This window comes from Giraffa tippelskirchi, chromosome 3 (genome assembly GCF_054371585.1).
Source record: "Giraffa tippelskirchi isolate mGirTip1 chromosome 3, T2T-mGirTip1v1.2.pri, whole genome shotgun sequence".
NCBI classification, from domain to species: Eukaryota; Metazoa; Chordata; class Mammalia; order Artiodactyla; family Giraffidae; genus Giraffa; species Giraffa tippelskirchi.
In genome coordinates, this window is record NC_137277.1 from 99230432 (window position 1) to 99245908 (window position 15477).

Sequence of the window (15477 nt, forward strand, 5' to 3'; positions counted from 1 at the left end):
TTTGATCTCTGGTCCAGGAAGATCCCACATGCCCTGGATCAACTAAGCCCATGCGCCACAACTATTGAGCTTGCACTCTAGAACCCAGGAGCTGCAACTACTTAGTCTGTTTGCCGCAAACTACTGAACCCACACACCATAGAATATGTGCTCCGCAATGGGAAGCCACTTCAATGAGAAGCCCATGCACTGCAACTAGAGAGTAACCCTCTCTCGCCACAACTAGAGAAAAGCCAGAGCAGCATGGAAGACCTGGCACAGCCAAAAATAAACAAACAATTACATAAATAAATAACAATAAAAGCCTGATGACACAGGACTGGCAGCTTGCGTTCAAAGCTTGGCTGAGCCCGTTTCCTTCTCTGCAAAACGAGGATAAGGACAACAGCACTCTGCAAAGTTTCCGCGAACGTGATAGGCGCTAATGCACCCTAAATCCACAAGAAAAGGTGTTCAACTGACTTTCATTTTCTTCCTCCCACTAACTCGGGCCTCAAACATCAGCTCTCACCTGACATACTTCAAAACCCTCATCACAGCGAACCCTGCCATCCATCTGTCCCCACGCCAGCCTCCCCTCCACATCACAGCCGCCAAAGCTTTCCTCCAACATGCGGCTCTGATTACATCATCTCCCTGCTTTAAAACCTTCGACAGCTATCACTTGCTTTACAGGATCAAGTCCATACTTCTTAGCCTGGCAAGCAAGGCCTTTTGCAATCTGGCTCTCCCCTCCCTGCCACTGCACCCAAATGCCAGGCACCATCTGTTCTAGTAACAACACCCCAAACACGACTTGTATTTTCATGCCTCCCAGCCTCTGCTGAGCATGCTCTCGGCAGAGAAAGCCCCTCACCCTCTCTCCCACCTGGCCAAGTGCTAGGTATCCCCCATCTCCTCTCTGAAGCCCCACCCCCACACCAGCTACCAGCCCCGCCTCTCCTGCCTCCTCCTCCTCCTCCTCCCTCCTCTTCTCTCCTGCTGCACACACTTGCACTCTGCAAGCACTTATCTCCTCAGACTGAGACACAGAGCTGGGCCTCAAACTCAGAAGGGCACAATGATGACAACCCTCAATAAATACTCTTGGGGAAATTAATGCAAGACTTCCACCACCCTTTGACAAGTGGAAACAGTTTCTAATTTGTCAAACAGTTAGCACCTTCATGGTAACTTTTTACTTCTAAAACTCTTTCAGGATATTATATTCAGTTGAGCAGCTGAGACTGCTTTTAATGAAGAAAGCAAAAAAAGAAGCCCTGTCAGGGTCAAATGTCTATAAATCCCATCAGCTTAGAACTCAATCACTAGCGCTCTAGAAATTGTGTCTCTTCAGTCTTTCCATGATGGGAGGGGGAAATCATGCCCTTTGAGTCCTCCTGGCTTGACTTTGGTAGGTAGAGCAGGACAGTCTAAGGAGTCTTTCTTGCTTAAACAGAACATTTCAGAAATGAAGGGATAAACAAACTGTGACTTCATGGTAGAAAAAAAAAAAAAATGTAAAAATACTCCAGTGCAGCTGGACTTGAGTACCCTTAAGGAATCAAGGTCATTCACAGGGAACAGGTACGGTACTTCTTGGGCAGGGAGCAACAGGAGACTCCACCTTCCTGAGACCTTTTTTTGCACAAGCTATTAACAAAGCCAAATGCCCCCAAGACTTAGAAACAGCTGATAGAAGAAAACATGTCTTCCTTCACCCTTATATGCCTACTTAAGTAGCCTCCAAACTGTTCCTTAACTTCTGCTGTTCAAAACATGCATGCATGTGCGTGCAAGCCAAGTCACTCAGTCGTGTCTGACTCTTTGCAACCCCATGGACTGTAGCCCAGCAGGCTTCTCTGTCCATGGGATTTTCCAAGCAAGGAAACTGGAATGGGTTGCCATGCTGTCTTCCAAGGGATCTTTCCAACCCAGGGATTGAACCTACTTCTCTTAAGTCTCCTGCATTGGCTGCTGCTGCTGCTAAGTCACTTCAGTCGTGTCTCCTGCACTGGCAGGCGGGCTCTTTATCACTAGCACCATGGATATATTAATTCTCCCTTTCCATGAGTCATTAATAGGGCACAAGCCAGTAAAGAGAGTCCTCCCCACTGATGAGGATCCGGGGCCCACTGGAGTAGCACCGATGCCTCTCCTCTGCAGGAAGCCTGCACTCTTGGTTGGCAACAACCCTGTTCATAAACACACACCTATGACTAGAGAGTGGCACTGCAGACTTACACCATCTAAATAAAATAAAGTTTATTATTGTAAACTGCACTCCAGCAAAACTCAAATGAAAGTCTTCAAAGTAGCTCATGGTCTCACAGACTTAGTAAATAAACGGACTTTTTAAAATACTGACTTTCATTAAAACCAGGCGGTTTGTTAGCAATAATGTCACAGCAATAACAGAATATCCGTTTTATTCTCTGGTTCCTTCCCCTTTATATATTACCATCTAAAAATGCCTCATTTGTTTGTTCAAAACATTTCATATAGACATCTGTCTAGTTGTTTTAATATAAGTGACTGACAAACCACACATAAAGGTTATCTTGAAATCAAGTTCTTGTATACCTATGGCTAGTCCGTGTTGATGTATGGCAGAAACGAAGGCAATAGGGTAAAGCAATTATCCTCCAATTAAAAATAAAAACTAAAGAAAGAAATCAAGTTCTTATCTGGACTTCTATAACAAGTATTTTAAAATTAGCAATTTCTACAACACTCAGAACAAATGAAAATTTTCATTCATTTACTGCTCCAGAAAGTTGAATTTAAAAATAGGGTTAAGAGAAGAAGGGAAAGGACCTGTTTTGGGCACCTATCAGGCAAGCATAGTGCTAATTATTTTGTATAGGTTCTCACCTTTAGTCTTGGCATGAACCTTACGATACAGGAATTACTATCCCATTTTACAAACAGACAGCAATCCAGTAAACCACCTATGATTCATCTAGCTTCAAAGATCATGCTTTTTTCACTATCTCCTATATATTTGTTGTTTTCTTCAGTTGCTAAGTCATGTCTGACTCTTCCGCAACCCCATGGACTGTAGCCCACCAGGCTCCTCTGTCCATGGGATTTTCCAGGCAAGAATACTGGAGTGGATTGTCATTTCCTACTCCAAGGGATCTTCCCCACCTAGGGATCGAACCCATGTCTCCTGCATTGCAGGCGGATTCCTTACCACTGAGCCACCAGGAAAGCCCCATCCTCCTACAGATTAGTATCTTTTTTTTTTTTTTAAGGAGGAGAAAAAAGCGGTGTTGTTTAGTTTCAAAGCACTACTCTATCCAAGGCACCTTATTATTCACAAAAGGCAAACTGTAATATATGAAACAGTATTGCTGCCCACTAAGGGGTTAAACATAAGACTATGCTGGGATTTGCCAATGATAGCTTTCATCCATCCATCAAAGCTACTTTATATATACCATACTAGTCTTCATTAATACACACAAAGCTCCTTTAATTTTTCCCAGACATAAAACAAGCGCTTGGAAAGATATCAAGGGAAAAAACTTAAATATAAAATTAAGTTAGCAAAGTCAGTTATGATATGAATTTTTATTTACATATCTGAATTTCTAAGACAATGTACATATAAAATTATCACCCTGAGGTGCATGTAGATTTACGGCTGTACTTCAAATTAGCATAAGCATTTATCAGAAAAATATTGTTAAAATTTATTGAGTGTAGGTAGAATTAATGAATATTTCTAAATTAATGTGTTTAGAAATAAATCTTTATAGAACCATGTTTTACCATTATAACTCAGATAACTTGTCATTCTGAATAAAATTCTACCACCAGTAACATTTAACACTCAAGCCATTTTACCCAAGAGTCACATGGTTTATAATCTTAAGATACACTAAAAACTTATACCCATTTAACTAGGCCAGCTACTCAGAATACCACCATGTTTTCAACCACAACTAGAATAAATTAAACTTGCATCCCTCCCTTGATATACTCATAAATTTCCAAACAAACTGTAAGTCATACTTAATATTTTAAAAAGTAACTTAAGAATTCTAAATTAAATTGCCTATTCTCAAATCATAAGCATAGTCTAGGACATATTCTTGCAAAACAATATTTTACCTGAATCTAAACTTGCCTTGACATTAAAGGAAAACTTCTAGTTTAGAGGAAATATAGGGGACAGAGGAACAAGGTAAACACCACCACAAGGAAACAAATTCAGATATGTACATCCTACAAGCTTTCTTCTGAAGGTCAGGAGAGGGAGGGAGGAGGTGGTAAGATAGTCTTTTTCTATATTTAAAAAAGCAACAGGGAAGAAAACAACAACCCACAGTGCAGTACTAAAGTTTGTCAGGTGAATTACATAATGTCTGGGATTTGCTTTAAAATAATTTAAGCAAATTAAGCAATCCAACATTGTCTGTTGATTAAAAGATGCTTAGCAAATGTTTCTACAATTTAATGCATTTGGGAAATACTAAATACTGTTTCCCTTCAAGGAGATTGAGAATGAATATTAGAAATAAGGATAGTCAAAAGTTCTACAGTTAAATACCTGTTCTACTTTGATTAACCCTGATTTTCTCACTTATTCAAACATAAACCTTGTTTCCCTGCATAATATCTATTAACTTCCTGAGAATCAGTTTCTGTGGAACCCACCTTGGGAAGTGCTGCCTTATGGAGATAAACCACTCTGAGATAAGGTTCTCTTAAGTCACACGCATGCTTCAAGAACCCTGAATAATCAAATATTCACAACTACATCTATTTGCAATACAGGAGCCAGCACTTTTTCTGTCTTTTGAGTCTGTAAGTTATTATCATGGTGGTGGTGGTGGTTTAGTCACTTAAGTCATGTCCCACTCTTTGCAACCCTATGGACTGTAGCCCACCAGGCTCCTCTGCCCATGGGATCTCTCAGGCAAGAATATTGGTGTGGGTCACTATTTCCTTCTCCTATAACTTACTTTTTCAGTTAATGTGTTTTAATTTATGTCACACTCTGTAATATGAAATAGCCACTGCAAAATTTTAGTTATTCACATCCACTTTCTTGGAAATCTTCAATGGAACAGATTTCAAATTCTTAAGTTTCAAACCATACTGAGTTTTCACTTTCAAAAGTACCTAGAGATATTTCGAAGGGTCCCTCCCCAAATCCTCTGCAATGAGTCCTCAAAATGAGTTACTGGCTTCCCAGAAACAAAACACAAAACAAAATATAACCCCAAGTCAAACCTCTTCGACCATTGATGGTACTTAAGGATTCCCAGTAACTCACCTCAAAGACCCCCATCTTTATGCACCAGAAGTGGTTCCATTCTTATAAATGGATTCTATGGGTATCTGAACAACTAAATCCCAAGATAAATTCACTTTACCACAAACTCTACTTACTCCACAGCTAAAAGTTTTATAGCAAGCTGTGAATTAATAACTGTAGTTTGTTTTGGGGTTTTTGTTTGTTTGTTTGTTTAGAAAAACTGCATCCTATTCAAGAACCCCAACACTTAAAAAAAAAAAATCCTTTGGAAATTCACTTAAAAGAGAACAAAAATGGCTAACAAAGAAATCTAAGCTAGAAGTCACTACGACAAGGAAAGAATCAAATTTGATGTCTCCTTTGCATCTAGGAGGCAATTTACAACATTCAAAACCCTTTCATATACATTCCGTCATCTGACCCTCAAAACCCTGGAGAGACGCCTGTTTTCCATCATGATAGCATATATCTAACATGGTTCAACTTGAAAGCTGACAACCTGTCAACCCTCAATTATCCTCACCAGAGAGAATATAGGCATAAACAATTTGATTCAGCTGAGCAGAGTAGAGTCCCTCACCACTTGTCTCTCAGTGGGGACCCTCAGGCCAGACCCTATTGTAGGGACTTATTATCGCCCATGATTTTGCTTGCGGGTACTTGCAGACAGCTAACTGTCCATAGGCATTTAGATCTTCACACATAAAATCCTCCAGGCCTTTCCTATTATTGCACAAGGAGAACAGACTCTCCTTTGAACTCACTATACCTACCCAGGATGGCCCAGGAATATTTTTGTAGCAACATCCCATGGAGTTTTCCATTTTCACTCACGCCAGTGTTCCCATGTGAAAGAAGGACAACATGTAACTGCAGGCAACATGTATGAGGGCAGACAAGACAGTTTTGAAATAAAGTGACCCTGGTTTGGATCCTGGATCCTCCTGTCTTGACTGTGCATGCTCCCTGCTCTCAGATCCCTCACAGGTATATGGCGCTTTCTACCTCCTAAGGTTGCAGGGGGCTGGAGGAAAGACATCCTCCCCACGGTAATCTGCCTGCCTCCCTTTCTCTCAGAAGGGAAAATAAGCAATTTTATAAAATGACTAAGGCAAGCCGGACGCCAATCACCAAGAAGACTACAACCCATAGGCAAAGCAAGCAGGCAAATGACTTTTCAATAAAAAGGCAAAAAGAGAAAAACATTATAATCAGTGTACAAGCATGTGCTAGGGAGGTGAAAGAGAAGGAACCATTTAGAGGCAGAAGGGGGAAATCAGAAAAATATGAATGAGAAAGTACTATTTACTTGACCTAAGCCTTTAAGGACAATGAAAATTTCAGTGGTGGGTGGAGGGGAGAACAGGTCCTCTGAGGCAAAATTGAAAAGAAATAGGTTAGTAACGGACCCAGCAGGGGCTCAGTGGCAGACAGACAGAGAGGACAACTGGGTCCGGTAAAGAACGTTACAGATGATATCACAGAGAATCTTGAAACCTAGGAATAAAATGGGAACTGCCAGGGGTCTTAACTGTCCTTACATTAGCTGTGGTATTTTTGGCTGTAAGTAACAAAACTACATGAAAATAAGGGACAATAAGTGACTTAAACTGTGGTCTCAAAACCTTTTGATCATGTAGCCCTAACAGTAAAAAAAAAAAAAAAAAGTAAACATGTACCCCCAATAGTTTATATGTAATTAAAACACTTCTTTTTCTTCAAGTCGTTCAGTCATGTCCAGCTCTTCGGGACCCCATGGACTATACAGTCCATTGAATTCTCCAGGCCAGAATACTGGTGTGGGTAGCCTTTCCCTTCTCCAGGGGACCTTCCCAACCCAGGGATTGAACCCAGGTTTCCCGCATGGCAGGCAAATTCTTTACCAGCTGAGCCACAAGGGAAGCCCTAGAGTTATCAATTACCAGGGAAGCCCATACATGATAAAACATCCATTAAAAACTCTTTAAAGGATGAGAATGATTCAAGCAGTATTCCCAAGTTTATTTGTATTTGTTAATATACATCTATACACAATGTTGGTACCAACTCATTAAATTTGATTTAAAAGTCATTTCCTAATCTCAAATAAGACATTTTCTTATTCCTATGGATTTTAGATTTACATCATTATCATTTAACTTTCTTTGTAAGAATCTTTTTTAAACCACTTGCCTATTTTGTAGGAGCCAATTTACTTAAAACTAGATGATATAACCCATAAATCTATTTACATGGAGAGAGTTCACCAAAGGCAAGAATAAGAATGAGGGTACCACTGTCAATTCCAGCAGGTTGTAAAATGCCTCCTCTGCCCTCAGGTGACCTTATATAACCTAGGTGACAGAAGACTCTCAGATATACCAACTAGTGTCAACTCATCTATTAAATATTAGTAAAGCTTTTTTCTAGACAAATGTTTAATATTTTATTTCTTCCCATGTTGGATGGTCTGGCACACTCAACTTTGGGAATCACTGCTTCAAACATTAATAAAAAAATTTTCCCACATAAGAAGTTCTGAGTCACAGTGGTTTCAGGGTTGGTTAATTCTGCAGCTAAAAAAAAAGTCACTGTGGTCTTAGGCCCCTTCCATCTTTGTGATTTTCAGAGTGTCAACCTGTTTTATTTTGCTGACAATATTGGGCTCCCAATATGGTGGGAAAAATAGTTGGTCACACACTTATTCATTAACGAGTCACTAGCAACAGGTATGGTATTACTAAAGTTGACTTAGCTTAATCAAGATTCACTACCTGGGGCAGAAAATACATCCAACTTACCCTGAAACACATGGGCAATGGAACACTAACCAAAAGCAGGATTGTATTATCAAGCAACATGGTAAATTATTACAGCAGTGGCCCCTGCAATGAATCATGCAACCACCAGAGCCTGAGTGAGCCCAGACCCAGGCAGAAAAACCACCCAGCAGAACTCAGCTCCAGTTTCTGAATTCCAAGCAAATAAAGGGTTGCTGGTTTAAGCCACAAGAAAGAAGGGAGGACCAGGATGGGGAATGCTGTGGTATGGGCAAGAGACTACCTCTGCCACGGCGCTTTGTGTATGTAGAACAATGAGTGAAGAAAGAACAACACTGTTTCATTCCCACATAATTTTTTAAATTCAGTCATCTAGCTCAGAGTCAACAAGCACTCAATAAACATTAATAATTGATGTTACTAATTCCCAGTAATTTAGAATAAAGCATGGCAGACAGAAGGGAGTATAATGGGTTACATGGGAATAATGACGAACTCTCTCTTTTTTTTTTGCAGTAATTCAACACCCTGTTACCCAAGTGCCTGTGCATGCAGCAATTCAGATACCCACAGAATGTGGAAAAGTCTACTACTCTCAAGACTATAGTGTATATATCACAGGAGCATTAAAAACGTTCATATTCTTCCACATATTGGTATGGAGTTATGACCAGCAATACCACTTCTGGAAACCTATCCTGCGTTAGGCAGCAAGCCCTTTTTGTTTACCCAGCTCCCTCAATGTGGGAGACCTGGGTTCGACCCCTGGGTTGGGACTCCTGGAGAAATAAAAGGCTACCCACTCCAGTATTCTGGCCTAGAGAATTCCATGGACTATGCGGTCCATGGGGTCACAGAGTCGGACACGAATGAGCAACTTTCACTCCCTCTTCCATTAATAATAACCCCCTTCTGTGTGGGATACTTTGTCTCCCCACAGTTCCATCTTGTGGACCTGACGGAGACTTGCCAACTGTAACTCACTGTTGGCTGGCATCAAGCCAATCTGAGTTCTCTCCAGGGTTTTCCCAAATTGGAACTGAGAACAAAGATTCAGTTTTGTTTTTTGGTTTTCTTAATATTTTTGTATTGGGAGTATAGTTGATTAATAATGCTGTGATAGTTTCAGGTAGACAGCAAAGGGACTCAGCCATACATATATATGTATCCACTCTCTCCCAAACTCCCTTCCCATCCAGGGTGCCACAAAACATTGAGCAGAGTTCCCTGTACTCTACAGTAGGTCCTTGCTGGTTATCCATTTTAAATATAGCAGTGTGTACAAGTCCATCCCTTCCCACTGCGCCCCCTGCCGCCCCTAGTCCTCAAAGAGTCAGTTTCTTGATGTGAGGTTCTGAAGCTACCAGCAGAATCTAAATGTCAAAATGGGTTGGTAAAACAAATTATAGTAATGTATGTAATGAATTTACAAAACAGCCATTAAAGCTGTGCCAAAGAATGTATTGCTATAACAGGGGTGGGGCAGGGGGAGCATATCACATAAGCATACACTGTACTCTAAGCTGTGGAAATACATTATATGCACCTTTGTATGTCAAATCTTTTTCGTATTTCTTCAAAAGTTCATGTGATATACAATCTTACTTTCGCATGAGTATATATGCATGAAAAGATCACACCCAAGTGTTGCTTAGAGACTTCCCCAAATCCAACCCCAACTCACGGAGGAATTAAGTCTCTTCTGGGTATGGAAGTGAGGGTGGTGAGTCACCGTGGCTCTGGGCTATACAGCTGAACATCTTGGGTTCACATCTACACATAGTTGTGACTGGAAGATTTCTACTAATAAATTCCCTCATGGTAGTGGTAGTGGGGACTAAAATCCAGGGACTATGCCATACCTTTGCAATGCTTTTCTTGTCCTTGACATTTCTACCTATGCGATTCTTCTTTCCAGAATATTCTCCTTGATCACACACACCTTTGGGAACCCCTAGAAAGGACATCTATCCTAGGAGGGTTACTCCCATCAGTAACATGGCCAACCCAAACCAGAACCCGTTCTATGCTGTACAAGATGTTTCCAGAGAGCCTTCTTTATCTAAAGTCCTCTCCTATCCTTCAAAATCTATTCTCCTGATAATAAAAACCAGAAGCCATTCTTCTGCTTTGCTGCTCTTGTCTCCTTCTAGCACACAGATAACTCTTCTCCCAACTTTATTAGCAAATACTGCTTCATAACTCTCTCTCCACAAACACCTGGAAATGGCAGCCTTTTTACAAGCAGCCAAAGGCCCGTACAGTCAAAGCTATGGTTTTTCCAGTAGTCATGTATGGATGTGAAAGTGTGAAAGTGTTAGTCACTCAGTAGTGTCTTTGTGACCCCATGGTCTATAGCCCACCAGGCTCTTCTGTCCATGGGATTTCCCAGGCAAAAATACTGGAGTGGGTTGCCATTCTCTTCTCAGTGGCAGGGATCCCCAACCCAGGGATCAAACCCCGATCACCTGCATTACAGGCAGATTCTTTACTGTCTGAGGCACCAGGGAACAGGTCCCTCAGAGTGGGAGAAAATAACAGCAAATGAAACAAAGGATTAATCTCCAAAATACACAAGCAGCTCATGCAGCTCAAATGCCAGAAAAACAAGCAACCCAATCAAAAAGTAGGCAAAAGATCTAACAAACACTTATCCAAAGAAAATATACAGATAGCGAATAAACACATGAAAAGATGTTCAACATCACTCATTATTAGAGAAACGCAAATCAAAACTACAATCACCTCACACCAGTCAGAATGGCCACTGGACCATAAGGAAGGCTGAGCAACAAAGAATTGATGCTTTAGAGCTGTGGTGCTGGAGAAGACTCTTGAGAGTCCCTTGGACTTCAAGGAGATCAAACCAGTCCACCCTAAAGAAAATCAACTCTGAATTTTCATTGGAATAGCTGATGCTGAAGCTCCAATACTTTGGCCACCTGATGTGAAGATCCGACTCATTAGAAAAGACCTTGATGCTGGGAAAGACTGAAGGCAGGAGGAGAAGGGGGATGAGATGGTTACACAGTATCACCGACTCAATGGACATGAGTTTGAGCAAACTTCAGGAGATAGTGAAGGACAGGGAAGCATGGCGTGCTGCAGTCCATGGGGTTGCAAAGAGTGGGGCACGACTTAGCAACTGAACAACGGGTACTCATTAATTGCTTAATATTTTGAAAAGACAGTCTTCTGAGAATAAGTTTAAGAAGCTGAAGAAGAACAAGTTGCTCAGACATAAAAGAGTCTATAGCTTAGCACATAATTTATTTTAGAACCCTTTAAAGAAAATCCATACCAGCTTCCAAATGAGTGTCAAGTTGCACTGAGTACTCTTAAATAGGCAAGCAGGACACAGTATAAACATTTAGAGTCAGTGAAAATGGGTCACCTGCAGCCTACCACTTCTTTACCATTAAACCAATAGCATAACAGATTTTTTTTTTCTTTTTGCACAGCAAGTGGTGCAAAATCAGACTTATCCAGACATCAGTAGAAAGAGCCCAAGAACAATTTCACCAAAAATGGGACATTTATCCAGGCTTTGTAATTCAGCTGAGAGATACCAAGATGAAAAGCAAACGATATATTCATTACTTACTTTAAAAAAGACACACAGATTTGAGAAGTGATTTCCTTAAGAATGCTGTCTGGGTTATTAGTCGGGATTATAAATCACACCAGATCCTGAAGTCTACTTAATAAAAAAATAAGTTGGAAATAAACAAATGATTAGTTTAAGGTATATGAATTTCTGAAACTCTCTTGGGGAGAATGTTCTATTATCATTATTACTGAACTGTTTTTAATCTCTGACATCAAAGCATAGATGTTAACCCTGGGGTTCTGAAACCCAAGTAACTCATAAATGAAATATTATGAGAAAATGCCACATAGTAACGTAAATCTGTCTGCCAAGTTTTAGCCAACTCACTTGTGACTTCATAAATAAAGAGAGATATGGGGGTTGGAATAGAACGAATCAGAAGACCTAGGTTCAAGCTCACCTTCACTGTTTACAGATGATATCAAGCAAACTGATCTAACTTGCCCAGCCTCAGTTTACTTAACTGAGGGTTTAAGAAAAAAATATGTAAGTAAAGCCCTTTATAAACGCCAAAGCACTACTTTAATATTCCAGCACTAGCTCCAGAATGCCTACATTTCTCCAACTATTGGACAGTCACAGAACTTTACGGTTGAACGAGAATCTCATTTTAGGGATGATAATGAAAAAACTAACGCCCAGAAAGGCATAAGAACCTAGTATACTGACAACATCTGTAAACTGGTCAGGGGTTAGGAAGAGGTTCTAGTTTTTTCACTATTGAAGTATGCATTTTAAAAGATGGTTCAAAACAAAGCTATCCTGGGAACTAATACAAATCCCTCCCCAGCAATACATGTATTTCTTCTGCTTTATTTTGCTTGTGTAAACTTTACTCCTGTAACAAATTAAATAAACTTTTCATCAGAAAGATAAAAAACAAAGCCATCTCTCTGACTATGAGATGCACAGCCTACTTGCAACCCAACCCAGACTGAAACCTTTACAATTGGGTTAGAAACGCCTAATGGAAACATCGACATAACACAAACGCCCAGCTATGCTGGCAGGCATCATTAGAATATGGATTACAATTCTACCAGCCCAGGGATACCGATTTTAATGTTCCTGGGAGATAAAGAATTAATCAGCAACTCAGAAGGGGATGTTGCCTAAAAATGAACAATTTAATCGAGAAAATTCCACTGTCTTTAAATTTGTGCCCTCAATCATCCACTATCAAAAACCCACTATGGCACCAAATAAATTGTGTGTGGTTAAAGAGACAAAATGTTCTTTTCTACAGGCTGTTATGGGAAGTAGAAAAAGGCTGACTATGACTCAGTTATGTTTTAGTTCCACACTGGACATAAATTATGATAATTTAGACATTCTGGTGGCTAAACCAAAAAAGCAGGAAAACCATGGCTCCCACGTCCCAGCAAAACTTAAGTTTGCAGCCTCACAGATGAAAGACAGGGTCATGAAAAGTGACCTTAAATTTATTTCTGGACTTTCCTGCCTCCACTAAAATCGATGACACTATTTCCCACCTCTTATTGTCAAATCACAGCAATCCGGAAGCCTGGACCGAATTCACTTGGCAGGTAACAGGAGCAACCCTAGGAGGAAGTCCTGAAGGATGTCAGATACCATATTTCCTTTACTCCCACATACTTTCCATCTTAATATCGCCAAGATATACTTACAATGAGTTCTCACTGACACCCACCAAGCATTCTGGCTGACATGAATTTTGCAGAAACTAGCATCTCTAGGGAAGGTCCCTTGTGAGGTCTTTAAGTAGCTTAGATGAGTAAAACATTCAGACTACCACTATAATGAACAGCTCTCGGTGGCTCATAAATTCTTTCATTCCCAGCAATCAAGAAGCAGCTGTTAAAATCCTGGAATCTTCCTAGTAGCAGATCTTAAATACCTCCAAGTTGGCCAGGGAAGGTTCCCAACTGCTTTCTTCTCCTCTCCCTCCCCCGGCCCCTCCCCAGGAGTGCCAAGCTGGCAGGAAAATGGGAAGGGAAAAAAGACCCAGGAAAGGAAAAAAGAGAGTGGGTAGCGGCTCTGGCGAAAGCAGAGAGGCAGACTCCCTTCATTTCCACTACAGAGAAATACCAACTCCGCACCAACTAACCAGGTGTCTCCTTTCTTCTCCCATCCCCACCCCCTCCAAACACATTAACTTCTGCAGTCTGATGGACTGGCATTTGGAGTTAATGACCTCAGCAGTCCTAAGCCCATTCCTCAAAGATTCTAAACCAAGCTCTTTCTTTCCTTGCCAGAGTTGGAGGCCCATCCCACGGGAAGATTCAGCTTCCTATTTCCTTGTATCTCGCCCAGACGGCGATGCTCCTGGGGTCAAGTTCAAGATGAACGTACCCTCCTAACCTCCAGGAGCCGACTCCACTGCAGGGAACAGAGTTACCTAGACGAGTCCCATCCTTCGAGGCACGGGGATCTGGGGCTGTCAGCAGTGGGCCGGAGGGGGCTGGGAGGGGAAGACTGTCGCCGAGCCCGTTGTCCTCTGAACCCCTGGCCGCGGCGCCGGGTTTCTACCTGGCCACTGCCGCATTTCCTCTAGGAGCCTTACACAATAAGTAAAGTAAGTTTTGCAAACGCCGGTTCAGAGACGTTTCTGTCTGCAAACACGGCGCATAATGCCTTGGGGCTTCCTTCCTCGCCAGCCGTTCCGGAAAGCTGCCGCGCCAAAGCCGGGAGCCCCTCACAACCCCAGAGCAGCGCGCCCGCACCCCAAAGTCCCCCAGAAAGAACGTGCGCCCTGACATAAGTCCCCCAAAAGAAGTGAGCACCCTTCATTCTCCAAGAACACAATCCTTATCTCGAACTCTCCCTCAGTGTCTAATCCTTGCTCACCCCCCTCACCCCACCCCCAAAAGAACGTGGATATACTCATCGCAGTATTCTCGGAAGCGAACAATACTTTCGACCTAGAGTGGGGCACTACTCTCCCCCCGAGGCTTAAGCTCAACCCGCCAACTTCGCGACCCGCGCTCATCTACACTTCGGAGGCACTCTGGACCCCGCTGTGCCAGGCGCGCCTCTCTCCCGCCTCCCCCGCCCCAGGTACCAGGCGCAGCCCAGGCCCTTGCCAAGCCCGAATGCTACAGAGGAGGCGGAAAGGGGAGCGCGGAGGCGCGCCGGGCGGGGGTGGTCCCGAAACTCAAGCATGCGGCCGCAAGATCCCGGTGCCCCCAAACCTCAGCTCTGCCCGGGGCCAGATTGGTCCGGCGCGGAGGGTAGGCGAAGAGAAGGCACAGACCCTCCGGAGCCGCCAGGACCAAGGCCCGGAGCGCACAACATGTCCGTGCCTATCTCCGGAAAGCTCCCGGGTGTGCCCAACGAAGGGGGGCAGGGAAGCTCCAGAAACTTTCCCACATGCCTTTCCACTCTCCCTATCACCCTCACCTCTCCCCAGACCCCTGCTCCCCTCTGCACCGCAGCAGCTGGCGCGGCTCGGGACTCGCGGAGGCCGGCGGCGGCGTCAGGGCGGCGGGAGTTACCTGTCGGGAAAGTTTCCAGCTCCTCGGCGCCGTTACCCACCCCCAGGGCCGGGCCTCGGGGCGCGGCCAGCTCAGCGCTCCGCGGCTGCCTCTCCTCCGGCTCCCAAGGCGGCCGCTGCTCCTGCAGCTGCCACTGCTAAGGCTGCGCTCCGGCCCGTCCCCCCGCCTCGCACAGCCCACACCGGGGCCTCATTGGCAGCGCGAATCCCCGCCCTCGCGCGTGTTCCCGAAGGCACCTTCCTCTCGCGCTCCCGCCCGAGCCGCGCCTCCAGCGTCCCTTCCCGCCCCGAGCTGCGGCGGCTCCCGGAACCGGTGGGACGCGGCGCGCGAACTTTCTGCAGGGACCCCAGCTTCGCTCAGGGGGTCTAGTCCCCGCGGCTGCGT

The 15477-nt window shown here is 43.3% G+C and overlaps 1 protein-coding gene across 12 annotated transcripts in view; it reads right to left on the reverse strand.

Moving 5' to 3' along the window:
* Positions 1-15477, reverse strand: part of TANC1 (tetratricopeptide repeat, ankyrin repeat and coiled-coil containing 1) — a 327768-nt gene that overhangs the window by 232256 nt on the left and 80035 nt on the right. For 5 of the 12 annotated variants that reach the window (XM_081582802.1, XM_081582800.1, XM_081582796.1 and 2 more), the window contains exon 1: positions 15094-15432. The exons of 4 other annotated variants lie outside the window; for them this stretch is intronic. The gene's annotated coding sequence lies outside the window, so the exon portion shown is untranslated. Of the gene's footprint in view, positions 1-15093; positions 15468-15477 lie in introns of those variants that run through there. 3 more of the 12 variants (XM_081582797.1, XM_081582794.1, XM_081582798.1) reach the window with 2 other exon arrangements.